This window comes from Mus pahari, chromosome 9 (assembly GCF_900095145.1).
Source record: "Mus pahari chromosome 9, PAHARI_EIJ_v1.1, whole genome shotgun sequence".
Lineage (NCBI taxonomy): Eukaryota > Metazoa > Chordata > Mammalia > Rodentia > Muridae > Mus > Mus pahari.
Genome location: NC_034598.1, coordinates 67,026,374 through 67,042,045, shown reverse-complemented (window position 1 = coordinate 67,042,045; position 15,672 = coordinate 67,026,374).

Below are 15,672 nucleotides of genomic sequence, written 5' to 3'. Positions count from 1 at the left end.
ATTAATCAGAGATGTGGAAAATTAAAAGTAACCAACTCTTCAAGTATATATTTTCTTTCACTTCGTTTTCTGCCATTGCTTCTTAAGATATGGCGCACCACTTTCCTTGGGTTTTTCTTTTTAAGACAGGGAATTTGTTTTCTGGCCTGAGAATTTTGTAGAATCCCAACCTTAGAACTAATTGGCTGTGTGACCTTGAAAGATGTGAAAGAACCTCTCCAAGCCTTGGAGAGGCTTCTGTTGCTTATTTCCTATGTGTATATAGTTTATGGGCACAGCACACACTTCTAGGGATTTTGCGAAGATTAAGGAACACTGTTCACAGAGGGTGCTAATTCCCATCACCTCACAAGGGAAGAAGGGCTACTTACCACTTTAATTATTTTACCATTATATTGCTTATAGTGATTCTTCTATGTTCTTTTCTTCCCCCCTTCCACACCTGAGGTTTCTGAGAGAGCAGATTTTCTGCTATCGTTTCATTTACTTAAGCCAATATTGAGGAAGACTCTTTGCCTAAGTTTGAAAAACAATGAGAACTTTCTAATTGGGGACTGATGAGATGGCTTGCATTGCTGAAGACTGAAGACAGAAGAGAGCTGCACTGCTTAGAGGATCCCAGGTCCTGGTCCCAACAACAAAGTCAAGCAGCTCCCAGCTGCCTATCACTTTAGTTCCAGGGGATTTGGCGCCCTCCATTGACCTCCATGAGTTCCTCCATGTGCATGGTATACATACAGCTTAGCACATATACATACATGCAAATAATAAAGATGTAAATAAGAGAAAGAAGGAAGGAAGGAAGGAGGAAGGAAGGAAGGAAGGAAGGAAGGAAGGAAGGAAGGAAGGAAGGAAGGAAGAAGGAAGGAAAGAAAAAGAAGCTTGTGTACGATGACATATGAACAGCCTCCTGTCCCCCTGTATTGTCTATAGGTCATACCCTTCCAGGAGATAAATTATAACTGAATATATGGAGAAGATAAGCTTTATCATTTCTGTTGTTAAAATTTAGTTTGAATTAATCTTTAAAACCAAGAAACATCTTATTCTAATGGCAAGATAATTGAAGAACACTATTTTCCCTGGAAAATGCTTTTAAAGACTACCATAGCAATCCATTTTGATTTCTCATCTTCTCTCTCTCTCTCTCTCTCTCTCTCTCTCTCTCTCTGTCTTTCTCTCTAAAGATCATTTAGCCTGGCACCTCTACTCCTCCCAGCTCCTTCCCACCTCCCCTTCCATCTGGATCCAACCCCATCCCCTCTGCCTTTCATTAGAAAACAAACAGGCTTTTAAGGTAATATAATAAAATAAATGTAATATAATATAATACAGTAAGATAAAACAAAAATCTAACACCTCAGAGTTTGATAAAACAAACAAACAGGAGGAAAGGAACCCAAAAAGAAGACACGAGAATCTGAGACTCACTTATGCACACCCTTAGGAACCCAATAAAAACATGAAACTGGAAGCCATAATGTATGCATGCCACGGTCCCGATGCAAACCCATGTATACCCTGTACATGTTGCCTCATTCTCTATAAGACTTCTAAGGAATAATAATAAAAGATAATATAATAAGTTAAAACCACAATGGAATAGGACAAAACAAACATAAGGGGAAGATCCCAAGAAAAGGCACAAGAAACAAATATAGGGGCAGAGACAAGCTGGTTTGAATACTCAGGCATCCCATAAAAACACTAAACTGGAACTCATAATATAGACCTGTAGCATAAAATGAGAGGAAATATATATATATTAAAATATAAATAAATTATTTTAATTGGATTTTTAAAAATTTACATTTCAAATATTCTCCCCTTTCCAGGTCTCCCCTTTGGAAACTCTCCTATCACACCCCTCCCTCTGCCTCTATAAGGGTGCTCCCCACCCACCCACTCCTGGTCTTCCTGCCCTGGCATTCCCCTACACTGGGATATTGAGCACCCTCAGGCCCAAGGGCCTCTCCTCCCACTGATGTCTAACAAGGCCATCCTCTGACATATTCGGCCAGTGTCCCTCCATGTGTACACTTTGGTTGGTAGTCCAGTCCCCGGAAGCTCTGGGGGGGGGGGTCTGGCCTGTTGACACTGTTGCTCCCTCCATGGGGCTGCAAACCCCCTCAACTCCTTCAGTCCCTTCTCCAATTCCTCCATCAGGGGCCACCATGCTCAGTCCAATGGTTGGCTGCAAGCATTCACCTCTGTATTTTGGGCTCTGGCAGAGCTTCTCAGGAAACAGCCAGATCAGGCTCTTGTTCGCATGTACTTCTAGGTGTCCACAATAGCATCTGGGTTTGGTGATTATATATGCGATGTATCCCCATGTGGGGCAGTCTCTGGATGGCCTTTCCTTCAGTCTCTGCTCCACACTTTGACTCCGTATTTCCTCCTGTGAGTATTTTGTTCACCCTTCTACAAAGCACACTGAGGCATCCAAATTTTGGTCTTCCTTCTTCTTAGGAAATAAATTAAATTTGAAAAGAAAAGAAAAGAAAAGAAAAAAGAAAAGAAAAGGAAAGAAAGGAAAGGAAAGGAAAGGAAAGGAAAGGAAAGGAAAGGAAAGGAAAGGAAAGGAAAGGAAAGGAAAGGAAAGGAAAGGAAAGGAAANGGAAAGGAAAGGAAAGGAAAGGAAAGGAAAGGAAAGGAAAGGAAAGGAAAGGAAAGGAAAGGAAAGGAAAGGAAAGGAAAGGAAAGGAAAGGAAAAGAAAAAGCCCTGACATGACATTCTAAGACAAGGAACTTCCAAAGGTATCATTGAATTTATTTTCAGTTAGCCATCTACTGCCAGGCACACAGCCTATCCTTCAGAGCAGTTTGCTTCCTGAGTGAGACACCCTTAGAGAATGCTAACTTTTCCTTTGCAAGTGGTTATCGATTGGTGATGGCTTCTAGGTTAGGGATAGGGCATATGTCCACTTCTTCCAGCTCTAGGACCCCATATGGCGCATGCTGCTATGGTCTCTGTGAGTTCATATACACACCAATCAGGTTGACTTAGAGGGTCTTGTCTTGTTGCTGTTCTCCATCCCTTATGGCTCTTACACTCTTTCTGCCTCCTCTTTCACAGGCTTCCCTGAGCCTTCAAGGGAGGAACTTGACGGAGACATCCTATTCAGGGCTGAATGTTCTAAGGTCTCTCTTACCCTTTGTATAATATCTGGCTGTAGGTCTCTATGCTTGTTCTCATTTGATACAGGAGGAAGTGTCTCTGATGATGGCAGAGCAAAGCGCTGATCAATGAGTGCCATTTTGTCACAACCTTCTTTTTGTCTTTCTTTCTTTCTTTCTTTCTTTCTTTCTTTCTTTCTTTCTTTCTTTCTTTCTTTCTTTCTTTCTTTTTCTTTTTTTGTAGAACAGTAGTATTTGGCATTTCTCTAGACACAGAGGTCCTTAGTCTCCCAAGTAGTGCTGGGTATCGTTCCATTTTATGGTACGGACCTTAAATCAAACCCCATGTTGATTTGTTACTCCCACAAACTGTGTGACACCATTGTCTTGCAGATGGGACACCATTTTAGGTCAGTTTTTTGTTCCTTGTTTGTTTGTTTGTTTATTTTTGTGGCTGAGTTGGTGTTTACATTTCTCCTTTGGTGGGATGAAGACAATCTTCCTGTAGCAAAGGTGCTAGTACATCGGTGCGAAGGCTCTATGGAGGTACCGGCTCTCAATGTCTCCATGTCCAATGAGTAATACGTCTATTGTCTTTATAAATAGGGCGCAGGTGTCAGTATGTGGGGAGCAACAATGGTCTTGGCAAAGCCTGGGTTGTTTGGAGGTCCCTGTGAAACCCCGTTGACCAACAACCCAATTAAATACAAGGCAATCTCAGTACTGGATGATTCACTTGGTGCCAAGAGATGCCCAGTTGGTGCTCTGTCTCCCTCTTTATTTGGTAATTTCATTTAGATTACCTTCATATATGTACACATTTCAGGAAGTTTCTACTGTATTAGGTTTCCCTACTACCCCTCAAGTGGCCCTTTTAGGTGACTTTCCTTGTGTCCTTTAATCTCCTAGCCCCTCCTCATCTTTTCCACTTGCTCTTCTGTTGCATTCCTCTCCCCCACCATCTAATTCTTCTATTCTATTTCCCATTCCTAGAAAGATCCATCTTCCCCTGGCTACTCCCTTATTTCATATTTACCCTTTGTTTTTCTATGAATTGTACTTTGGTTATCATTGAAAATAACAGCTAGTATCCACATATAAACAAATACATACCATATTTGTCTTTCTGTGTCTGGGTTATTTACTCAAGTTGATTTTTCTAGTTCCATCCATCCATCATGAAATCCTGAGAATTTCATGATGTCATTTTTTTTACATGACTGAGTCATATTCCATTTTGTGAATGTACCACATTTTCTTTATCTATTTATCTTTTCAGAGAAATCTAGATTGCTTGCTTCCAATACCTGACCGTAATAAATAGAGCAGCAATGAACAAGCTTGGGCCAGTGTCTCTGTGGTAGGATGAAATATCTTTTGGGTATATGTGAAGACTACCAGTGATTTGATAATCAATAGAGTAAGACCTAAACAATCAGGTTCACCATGTCAGAACTAGATAAAAAGAAATTAATACATAAATTTTCTAAGTGAACACCGTGGCATTGAAGAGAAGAAACCTTGCATTGGAAAGAGAAGAAAAGTAAATGAAGTCAGATGGAGCCAGTCTCTACAGAGTTAGAGCCCCACAATTGAATCACCGTCCTTTACAATTTACAGATAAAAGAAAAAGAAGAGCTAGCAACATTCAATGTGGCCTTACAAAAGCCTTTTCTTAAATGCATTGCTAGGAAAATACTAGGAATGAAAAGAAAGACAGTGACTCAAAAAGTCATATACTGTGTCAGGTTGCTGAGGTTGGCGAAGAAAATATTATTTAGGTGGATATATCTCAAAGGCAAAATAAAAGTATATTTGAGCTAATGTTAGCAAAGGCCTAGGAAAGGAAACATTTGATATAATTTTGAATACTTAGTGTTCAAGGAAAACACTAGAAAAAATTAGCTTACTAATAAAGCAAAGACAGCATTTGAAATCAGGGAAAGGGGTTCTGTTCAACTGATCTTAGAGAATGATAGCTCAACTGCTGTCTTCAAGTTTCATGAAATATATGAGTATATAGAATAATTAACTTATCCAAAGCTGTAGAGGTTCAGACATCAGGCAAGATGAGCATCTGTGTTCTCAACAAACAAAAATGACTTAATGATATTATTTGTGGATAAAGGATAACAGACAATGAAGGCCTGCACTTTATGATTAGATTATGATGAGGTCCACTGTCAGATTCAAAAAAAAAAAAAAAAGAAAGAAAGAAGAGCTCATTTGTTCTGGATCGCTTTTGGAAAGTGTTGGATCCTGTAAATTTTCTTCTTATTTAAATGCCGTTTGGTCTACTTTTCCCTAACTTAACAAAGTAATAAACAAAAGCAAATCTCATATACATCAAGATATGCTCCTGTTTCAGGAAGAATATTTAGAGTATTCATAGCACCCTGTTGTGGACAGATCCCTGGATGATTGATGCCCTGGCTTGTTGGAAGCCTGTTTCCATTCCACATGGTTATAGGACATTATGTATGTGCATTGATAATAGCATCTCCTGGATCATGGCTGTACTGTATCCTGAATCCTACATCACTTACATGTAGAGATGGAGGCACAGACCAAGGGATCAGGATAACAACATTATAAGTAACAAACAAATATTACAAAAAAATTAAGAAAGAAATATTAAATAACCTTCCAGAGATTAACAGCTGGCAAATGTTCCACCTTTCTTCACATTTCAACCACATGGACTTGACAAGGTCAATAGACATTTAAAATGCACCAAAAATAACCATGACTATGTCAAGGACTACCAGTCCTCCTCATGGAGACTTTAGAAATACCCAATAACTTAGGAAGTTTGTGCAATAATAACCAGAAAATTTTTATTAGGATAAATAAAATTGACGTTTACTGACCAAGGGGAAAATAAATCAAGCAAGGACAAGGATCTTTTATCAGTCACTCTCTTAATGAATGAAGTTCAAGTGAGTGGTGGCTGTGGACCTGAGAAGTCTTGGAGATTTCATAATAAAGTAGTATAAAGGATAAGAAAGGTAATTGTGAGCCCACCTTGCATTTTCAAAGGCTGCATGTCAAATATCTTTGTACTCATGGTTTTCTTCCAACCTGTCCCACCAAATGAGATACAAACCTGCACTTTGTACTTACTATGGATTAGTTATGGTTCAATTTTACCACATCTGTATCTATGTCTATTTAAAATGTCACTGCCAGGTGTACTTGTTTTTAAAGATTGTATAGATAGAATTATGTATGCCATATGTATAAAGGTACATACATGCATACACATAAAAGTACTACACACACACACACACACACACACACACACACACACACACAGAGAGAGAGAGAGAGAGAGAGAGAGAGAGAGAGAGAGAGAGAGANAGAGAGAGAGAGAGAGAGAGAGAGAGAGAGAGAGAGAGAGAGAGAGAGAGAGAGATTGATTTAATTGTAGGGTTTAAAGGCCAGCAAGATTCAAGGCTCATTCAGTAGGTTAAAGTTGTATGTATCTCTCCAAGTCTGATGAAGAAAGAAGCCTGTATTGTAAGTTGTCCTCTGACATTCATTGCTGGTATACACACATACATACATGCACACACACGCGCCCGCACACACACACACACACACACACACACACTTATAAAATGTAAAGAACAAAACTAAAAAGAGTTGGATTCAAGGGGGCTTGAGTGATGGCTCTGGGTAAAATACTTAGCATACAGAGACGAGGGACTGAATTTGCTCTAACACCCACATTAAAGCCTGGCACAGCAGAAGCTCCTATCTGCAGACACATTGCTGGGTGTGTGGAGACAGGAAGATGCCAGCCATCCTATCCAAAACTGCCAGCTCAATGCTCAATGAGAGATGCTGCCACAAAGTTTGAGGTAGGAGAGGGATAGCCTCCAGATACCCATGTACCATCTACAAGCATGTACATACACATGCATACCACACACAGATAAGACATTTAATATAATAAAGTGAAAATAACAGTCTTTGGGTTTCATTTTTCTCTAGCTGACCCACGTGCTATATTCAATTGTACGTCTATAGGATTTGGCTTGCTCATTTTTCATTGGTCAGGGTGTATAATCTTCTCAGTATGTTGCTTTGTCATATACATTTTACAGGACTTTGTTCATATGTGGTAATAATGGCTATTGCCCAGCTTCCTTAGGCTGTCTTTGTCTGGTATTCTATCAGACTAACCTCTAAGAATGAATTGCAGCATTCTCTTCTTCCTTTCATTTTAAAAAAGTGTTTGAAAGGAACTGGAATAAGTGTAGTGATTAAAGTCGAAAAGTTAAATCCACTCTCTATAAATACATTACACTGAATTTATTCATCTTCTATGACAAATGAGCACCATCATAAAACTAAAGAAACAACAAATTATGCTGTGGAAAGAGAACAAGTTACAAATGGCCAAAGAAGACCCAGAAACCCACCAATGATAAAAATAGTGGAATTAGTAGAGTGCATTGAAACATTCAGAACTGACAGCTAAAAAAAAAAAAAAAAGGCATTGAAGGGGGTGACTAAGTAGATTATATTAAAAATATAAATAAAAAGGAAATAAACCAAATAAAAAGGGACCTGCAGGAAAGGCATGGTAAGGGAGGAACAGAAGTTGTCAAATGGATCCAGTTATTTATAAATAAGTTACAAAACACACAGAGAACTCCTAAGTCCTAATCTAACCATAAGTCTTGGATTTAATATCTAACATTAAAAAAAAATCTACCTAATGTATATGTAAAATACCTATTATATTATAATTGGAAAGGTGAACAAACAGACCAAAAAACAGAAGGAATAAAAGCATAATACACATAGGAATCATGAACATATTATTTATATTCAATTAATTAGAATTCAGAACAAAAGATTTGGAAATATATGTTACAGCAAAGAAAATAGGCATACCCAATTAGCATATGACATTGTTGCCGATTTTCTCAGAAATCAGAACAATACAGGTTAACAATTCAAATGTATATGGTTGACATTCAGCAAGACCTTGTGTGATTCAAATATGATTGCATGACATTTGCTAAGCAAGATCTATTGACATGAGTTATTATTTCATTTTTCAATCCAACTAAATACCCACATCAAGGCCTAAGTTAGTGCTACTTTGCTTTTTTATAGAGAGTAAATTGTGTACATTTCATATCCACAGAATTCCTGATACCAGCTTTTAATCTGGGTGTAGTCAAGGGAACCTCGTGCAGCTGAAATACAGGGTGCATTTGGAAAAGTAATGTTTATTATAAGTTTGTATAATATAAAATATTCAGAATTAGAGAAAACCCCCAAAGTGAAGAGGAACTGGAAGGAGTTCTGGAGGAGGGGGAAACCATGATTAAAAAGAACCTCTGGTGGAATCACCATCCCCAACCTCAAGCCGCACTACAGAGCAATTGTGATAAAAAACTGCATGGTGCTTGTACAGCAACAGACAGGTAGATCAATGGAACAGAACTGAAGATCCAGAAATGAACCCACACATCTATGGTCACTTGATCTTTGACAAGGGAGCTAAAACCATCCAGTAAAAAGAGGACAGCATCTTCAACAAATGGTGCTGGGTCAACTGGCAGTTAGCATGTAGAAGAATGCAAATTGATCCATTCTTGTACAAATCTCAAGTCTAAGTGGGTCAAAAACTCCACATAAAATCAGAGACACTGAAACTTATAGAGGAGAAAGTGGGGAAGAACCTCGAAGATATGGGCACAGGGGAAAGATTCCTGAACAGAACACCAATGGCTTGTGCTGTAAGATAAAGAATCGACAAATGGAACATCATAAAATTGCAAATCTTCTGTAAGGACACTGTCCATAAGATCAAAAGGCAACCAACAGATTGGGAAAAGATCTTCACCAATCCTAAATCTGATAGGGGGCTAATATCCAATATATATAAAGAACTCAACAAGTTGGATGCCAGAAAACCAAATAACTGTATTAAAAAATGGGATACAGAGCTAAACAAAGAATTCTCAACTGAGGAATATCAAATGGCCTAGAAGCTCCTGAAGAAATGTTCAACATCCTTAGTCATCAGGGAAATGCAAATCAAAGCAACCCTTAGATTCCACCTCACACCAGTCAGAATGGCTAAAACCTCAGCAGATAGCAAGGATGCTGGCAATGATGTGGAGAAAGGAACATGTCTCCTTTGCTGGTGGGATTGAGAGGTGGTACAACCACTCTGGAAATCAGTTTGGCAGTTCCTCAGTTAACTGGACATATTACTACCTGAGGACCCAGCTATACCACTCCTGGACATATACCCAGAAGATGCTCCAACTTATAATAAGGACACATGCTCTACTATGTTCATAGCAGCCTTATTTATAATAGCCAGAAGCTGGAAAGAACCCAGATGTCCCTCAACAGAGGAATGGATACAGAAAATGTGGTACATTTACACAGCTATTAAAAACAATGAGTTTATGAAATTCTTAGAAAAATGGATGGATCTGGAGGATATCATTTTGAGTGAGGTTAACCCAATCACAAAAGAACACACATGATATTCACTCACTGATAAGTGGATATTAGCCCAGAAGCTCAGAATCCATCTGAGAAGGGGGAACAAAATATCCATGGAAGGAATTACAGAGACAAAGTTAAGAGCAGAGACTGAAGGAACGACCATCCAGAGACTGCCCCACTTGGGGATCCATCCCATAAACAACCATCAAACCCAGACACTATGGCAGATGCCAACAAAAGCCTGATGACAGGAACCTGATAAAGCTGTCTCCTGAGGGGCTCTGCCAGTGCCTGGCAAATACAGAAGTTGATGCTCACAATCATCCATAGGACTGAGTACAAGGTCCCCAATGAAGGAGCTAGAGAAAGTACCCAAGGAGCTGAAGGGGTCTGAAACCCCATAGGAAAAACATCAGTATGAACTAATCAGGACCCCCAGAGAGCCAGAACTAAACCACCAATCAAAGAAAACACATGGTAGGACATGTGGCTCTAGCTGCATATGTAGCTGAGGATGGCCTAGTTGGCCATCAATGGGAGGAGAGGCCCTAGATTCTGTGAAGGTTCTATGCCCCAGTATAGGGGAATGCCAGGACTGGGAATGGGAGTGGGTAGGTTGGGGAGCAGGGAGAGGGGGGAAGGGGAAAGGGGGAGAGGATAGGGGACTTTCAGGGGGGACACTAGGAAAGGAGTAACATTTGAAATGTAAATAAAGAAAAATCTAATAAAAAACATAAAAAAGAAAAAGAAACCATAACTGAATAAGATTTATTCCAGGAACGCACATGGATTCTACACAGAAAAGGCAACACCTCGTGTTCCACTAATGAAAGAAAATCAAAATATACATAACAAGAAAGCTACATAACCACTTCAACTGATACATAAACTGTACTTTGAAAATATGATTTCATTTTATAAAATTAGTAAATATGTCATAGTGTCACTTTTGCAACTCTACTCATATTTGGACTAGAAGTAAGGAAACAGCATTTACTTAGATAAACAAGAAGACAGCTAACAAATTGGAAGAGAAGTAAAACTGCCTTTCTCATCAGACTAAATCTAAAAAATATGTAAAGCTTTGTGGAATCCACAATAAGTAATGAAGTAATGAATTTACAAAGAATCATCATATATACAAAAGTATCATTTATATTCCATATGTGAGGAAACTATAGAGACAGTAGCAGAAAATAATTTGATTTATAATAGCACCACTAAAAATAAAATGTTCAAAAATTTTTAAAAAGTTATAAATATTGTCCACTAAAACTATAAAGAGTTTCCACAAGAAATTAAAAAAATACTTTCCATGTTTTTGAATTGGAAATTTTAATAGTGTTAAAAGGGCACCAACTGGCTTAATATATACATCCCATAATGTCTCTTTCCCAAAAGCCAGTGGCCTGGATTTGGGGTAGCTCAGTGAGACCAATCCTTTCTGAGCCTGTATGAAGTCTTAAGCTTAATTCCCCCCATCACAGAAACTATGTGTAGTAGCATACACCTGTAATCCCAGCAACCAGAAGGCCCAGGCAGAGAAGGATCAGAAGTTCAAAATCATCCTTGATTACATAGTTGTTTCAAAGTCATCCAATTTAAAAAAGAGGGTCAATGGATTTTGATGGGGAAATGAAAATATGATACTAAAACTAATATATTATTGCAAATAACCTTGAATAGCCAAACAGTAGTATATGAACTAACATGTGAAGAATCGCACACAGGAAAACTGTCACAATGGTATCACTAAGGTAGACATGTGTAAGTAAAACAATCATCTACAATCAATTGATGTTTGGCAGTGGTATCAAGACCATTCACTGAGGAAAGGAATCTAATCTTTTGTGTCACTGGTACAGGTATAGCTGGATTTTCATGTCAGAATGAGTAAGTTGCACTATTAATGAAATGTAACTCAAAATGCACCAAACACTTAAACATTAGAGAAAACTACATATATTTTTGAAGAAAAAAAGTAAACCTTCATGAGTATATTCTGTAATTCTTTTGATACATAACACTACGTGTAAAGGAAATTTAATCCAGCAATATAGCTGCTCTGGCAAGGGATCATCTGCAAAGGCCTCAGTTGATAGGATTCAGCTGGGATGCAGACATACTTCTTGAATATCTCTGGCTGGAGTACAGGCACACCTTTAAGGTAAAATTAGTTTCTTGAAAGAAGCTGCCATGCTTGAAAGTGATGTCTAATTGAGAGGCAGAGTAAGTGATGAGTCAGAAGATTTGACAGAATGAGTCAGTTAGGATACGCTCAACTCTCAGGAGAACAGCACAGGAAAGAGATGCTATTTAAGAGCAGTACAGGGAGAGTCAGTTTAGTCAGTCAGTTGGAAGTCAGAGCTGTGCTTGCAGTGCCATGGAGTTGAGTTCCTTAGTGGTTCATGCAGTTCAGTACAGGTCAGCAAAAGTAGATGAAGCTAGAGAACAGGAAGGAGATGGTTAGAACAAATTGCCAGAGTTATTTTGAGGCTACGCGTAGCAAGTCAGTGACAAAACAGAGAGGAGCCAGATTGAATCAGTCAGCTTAGAGAGGAGTTTCAGCCAGAATGGCTGAGTTGAACCAGCCAGGCAGAGTTCAGAAAGAACTAGAAAGGGTGAGCTTATTCAGCAGTAAGCCTCCAAGACAACAGTTAAATCAGGCCAATAAAACTACCTTTATAACTAGGAGCACAATCAATGAAGGGAAGCAGACAAAGTAGTCATCACCAACATAAAAAGGCACTGTGAACCCAAGATCATGACCTGGAGAGTTAGAGTACAGAGACCGGTAGAAAGTAGTTGTAAATCCTGTAGCTGAGTCTTATCCACACCATATAAAGAATATCACCATTAAGGAAAAAAAATCAACTGACCAATGAATTCCATAACTACTTTTTCAGATAAGGTACACAAATAACCAATAGTCGCTTGTGAGAGGACTGAGTCAGCCAGAGCCAGGCTGACTCCGTGACAGTCTGCAGATTGATAATTTGGGAGACTACATCTAAGTTTCTGTTTCCCCAAACTAGAGAAGTCTAAAACAATTCCAGAACAACAACAACAACAACAACAACAAACACTGTCAGAAGTGTTCCCCCACCTACCTTGAGCCAAGTATAGTTTATCAGCAAAAGTCCCTGAAACCCTCCAGAACCTTAACCAATCACAAGGACACCCATACCTCTGGAGATAGAGCCAGCCAATCAAGAGAAAGAAAGATAAAAGTTACCCATCATACCCTGGCAGGCTTTAAATTGACCTTGCAAAATCCATACTTCTGTGTTCCATCCCAATGCTTGGTAGACCCCAGAATGCAGGTTCTCTCCAGAATAAACACTCTTTGCTGTTGCATACCATTTGAGCCTGAGATATATCATTCTTCAGTGAATCATGGACCTTTACACTTGAAAATGTACATTAAGATTGATGTTTGGGGGAAATTAGTCCAAACTTGCTGTGATATATGACTTCATATCCAGTAGTAAACATGCAGATGATGACATAGAAAATCATTACAACCTTCATGTTTTTCTGAGAGCAAGACAATGCAGCTGCTATGAAAGAAAAAATGGCTCCCCCATCAAGTGATTTTTTTTTTTCTTATTCAACGTCAAACAGGTTCTTGTATTTTACTATCTCCTTAAATACATGCTAGCATTATCTTGTCAAGTTCTATAAAATGCGGATGTGTTAAAACAGAACTGCAATGATAACTGATGAGGGAACATAGTAGTTTGTTTCTTTGTATAGGTCAAGCTGGTCTTGAACTCACTCTGTAGCAGAAGATGACCATCAATTCTTAATCCTCCTTACTCTTCCTCCAAATTACTTGGATTGATCATTTTTATTTTTTCACTAAACATATTTATTGTGCATATGCTTTTTGTGATGGCTTAGGCTTGAAATATCCTCAGAGGATCATAAGTTGAAGTTCCCAAATGCTACAATATTCAGAGGTAGGCTTTGTGAAATGATTAAATCATGAAGGCTATGAGCTCTTCAATATATTAACTTATTGACTGGCTCATCATTGAATTGACTATTGAGAAGTAATGGAAGCTAATATATGACACACACAGTAAGGGTCATATTCTTGAGGTTACTGTTTTGTTCTCTCTTCTTCTTCACCGCCTTTTTTTCTTCTTTCTCCGTCCTTTACATGACAGTAGGCCTACCAAGATGTTCATCCTCAACACATGCCCAGGATCAAATGAGCCAATGATGATACACATAAACCTATGGGTTCCTGAGAAAGGAATATACCTTTGCTCCTTTATGTTAATGTTTGGCAGTGAGAAGCTGATTAATACAAGTATGTTTTAGAGACCTCTGTGATGTGAGAATCACACTTCTCAATTACTCTGTACTATAAAATAAAGCACAATAGAACTTTAAAATATGGAATAATGCTAATGGAAACTGTAGTAAAAATTGAAGGATAGAGTTGGAATGCTCTGTCATGGGAAGATACTAAATCTCAAAGGTTTTTGTGTAAGGAAAATGCAATAGCTGTGTTGGCGAGACAACTCAGCAGGTAAGAGCTTTTGCCACACAAGCAAGCCTGATGACCTGGATTCCATGCAGCAGTGAACAAAGGCTTAATGAAGACACCATAAGTATTTTAATATGTGTATATCTAACATTAGTTTCTCCATAAGAGTTTTGTGGTTTTTTTTTTTTTTTTTTTTTTTTTTTTTTTTTTTTAAGACAGGGTTTCTCTGTATAGTCCTGGCTGTCCTGGAACTCACTTTGTAGACCAGGTTGACTCAGAAATCCGCCTGCCTCTGCCTCCTGAGTGCTGGGATTAAAGGCGTGCGCCACCACTCCCAGCTTCATAAGAGTCTTAATTGCCAGTTATACCTGTTACAAAATATTACAAATTTTTATACTTTTATAAAACATCTTTTCTTGAAACTGTATTGTTTTGTTTCCAGAAATTTGCAATTGATGGTTGCATTGCATAGTCCAGCAAACCCTCATTAAATCTGGAGATTGACCAGATAAGATTACTGTGCAGTCAGATGTGTATCAGTTACTACAACTCAGCTTTCTGAAGCTGTGCCTTCTGGCTCCTTTCTCATTCCCCACATTTCCTGTGTCCTCTAGACTTCTAGTATATGTGAAAAGAACTGGTCCCTTCTTGTTCAGTCTTATATTAGTATTTACAAGGTTTACAATAAACATGATGTTGATTGTGCAGTTGCCTTTTATAACTTTATAAAAATTTTCTGTTTGGCAGTCAATAAGTTCATGGATGCTTTTAGGATATTTTAAAGCTAAAATTGCATATTAAATTCCTGAAAAACTTCATCTTGTAGGCAGCTTGCTTCATCTCTCACTGTGGTTTCTTCTTTTCTTGATCTCTGTTCAGAAGTGTGTTTTTCTTTTTATATTTTAGAATAATATAATTTATCAGCATCTTCATTTTTGTATCTAGCCTCTGTCTTCATCTTCACTGTTTTATTATTTTTCATTTCTGTTTCTGTGCTTAAACTTTTAACGATTTGACTTGTTAGTTTATAGCTATTGTTTTATTTATTGTACTTATTGTGTGAATTCTGTGTGTCATGGTACACATGTGGAGAAAAGAGGACTAATTTTGGGAATGAGTTTTCTGTTTCCACCTTAGATGGAACTCAGATCATCGGGATCAAATCCTGGTGGACTGAACTGGCTAAAGAGTCAAGGATTCTACCTACTGAGCCATTATTACAGGCCCAGATTATAATTTTTCAAACATGAATATTTAGAATATGATGTGTTTCCCACAGTGACCACTTTAGCTCCATCCTTCAAGGTTCGTTAGTCTTTCCATTAGCATTCTTCCATCCTTCCATTACGCCTTATGCTGTAACACAGAGTAAATACCAAAACATGTTGCTTCTAAAATTTCCATTAGTTGTTTCTTCTTGAATTAGGCATTTCAGTGAAAAAGGTCATCTCTATGCTGCCAAATATTATAACTTGTTGAAATATACTTTAAATTGCTTACTGCTATAGACTGTGTTCTAGTTTGTAAATGTCCTAAGTCATTGAGTAAACTGGAATCAACTAAAGCAAAAGTCA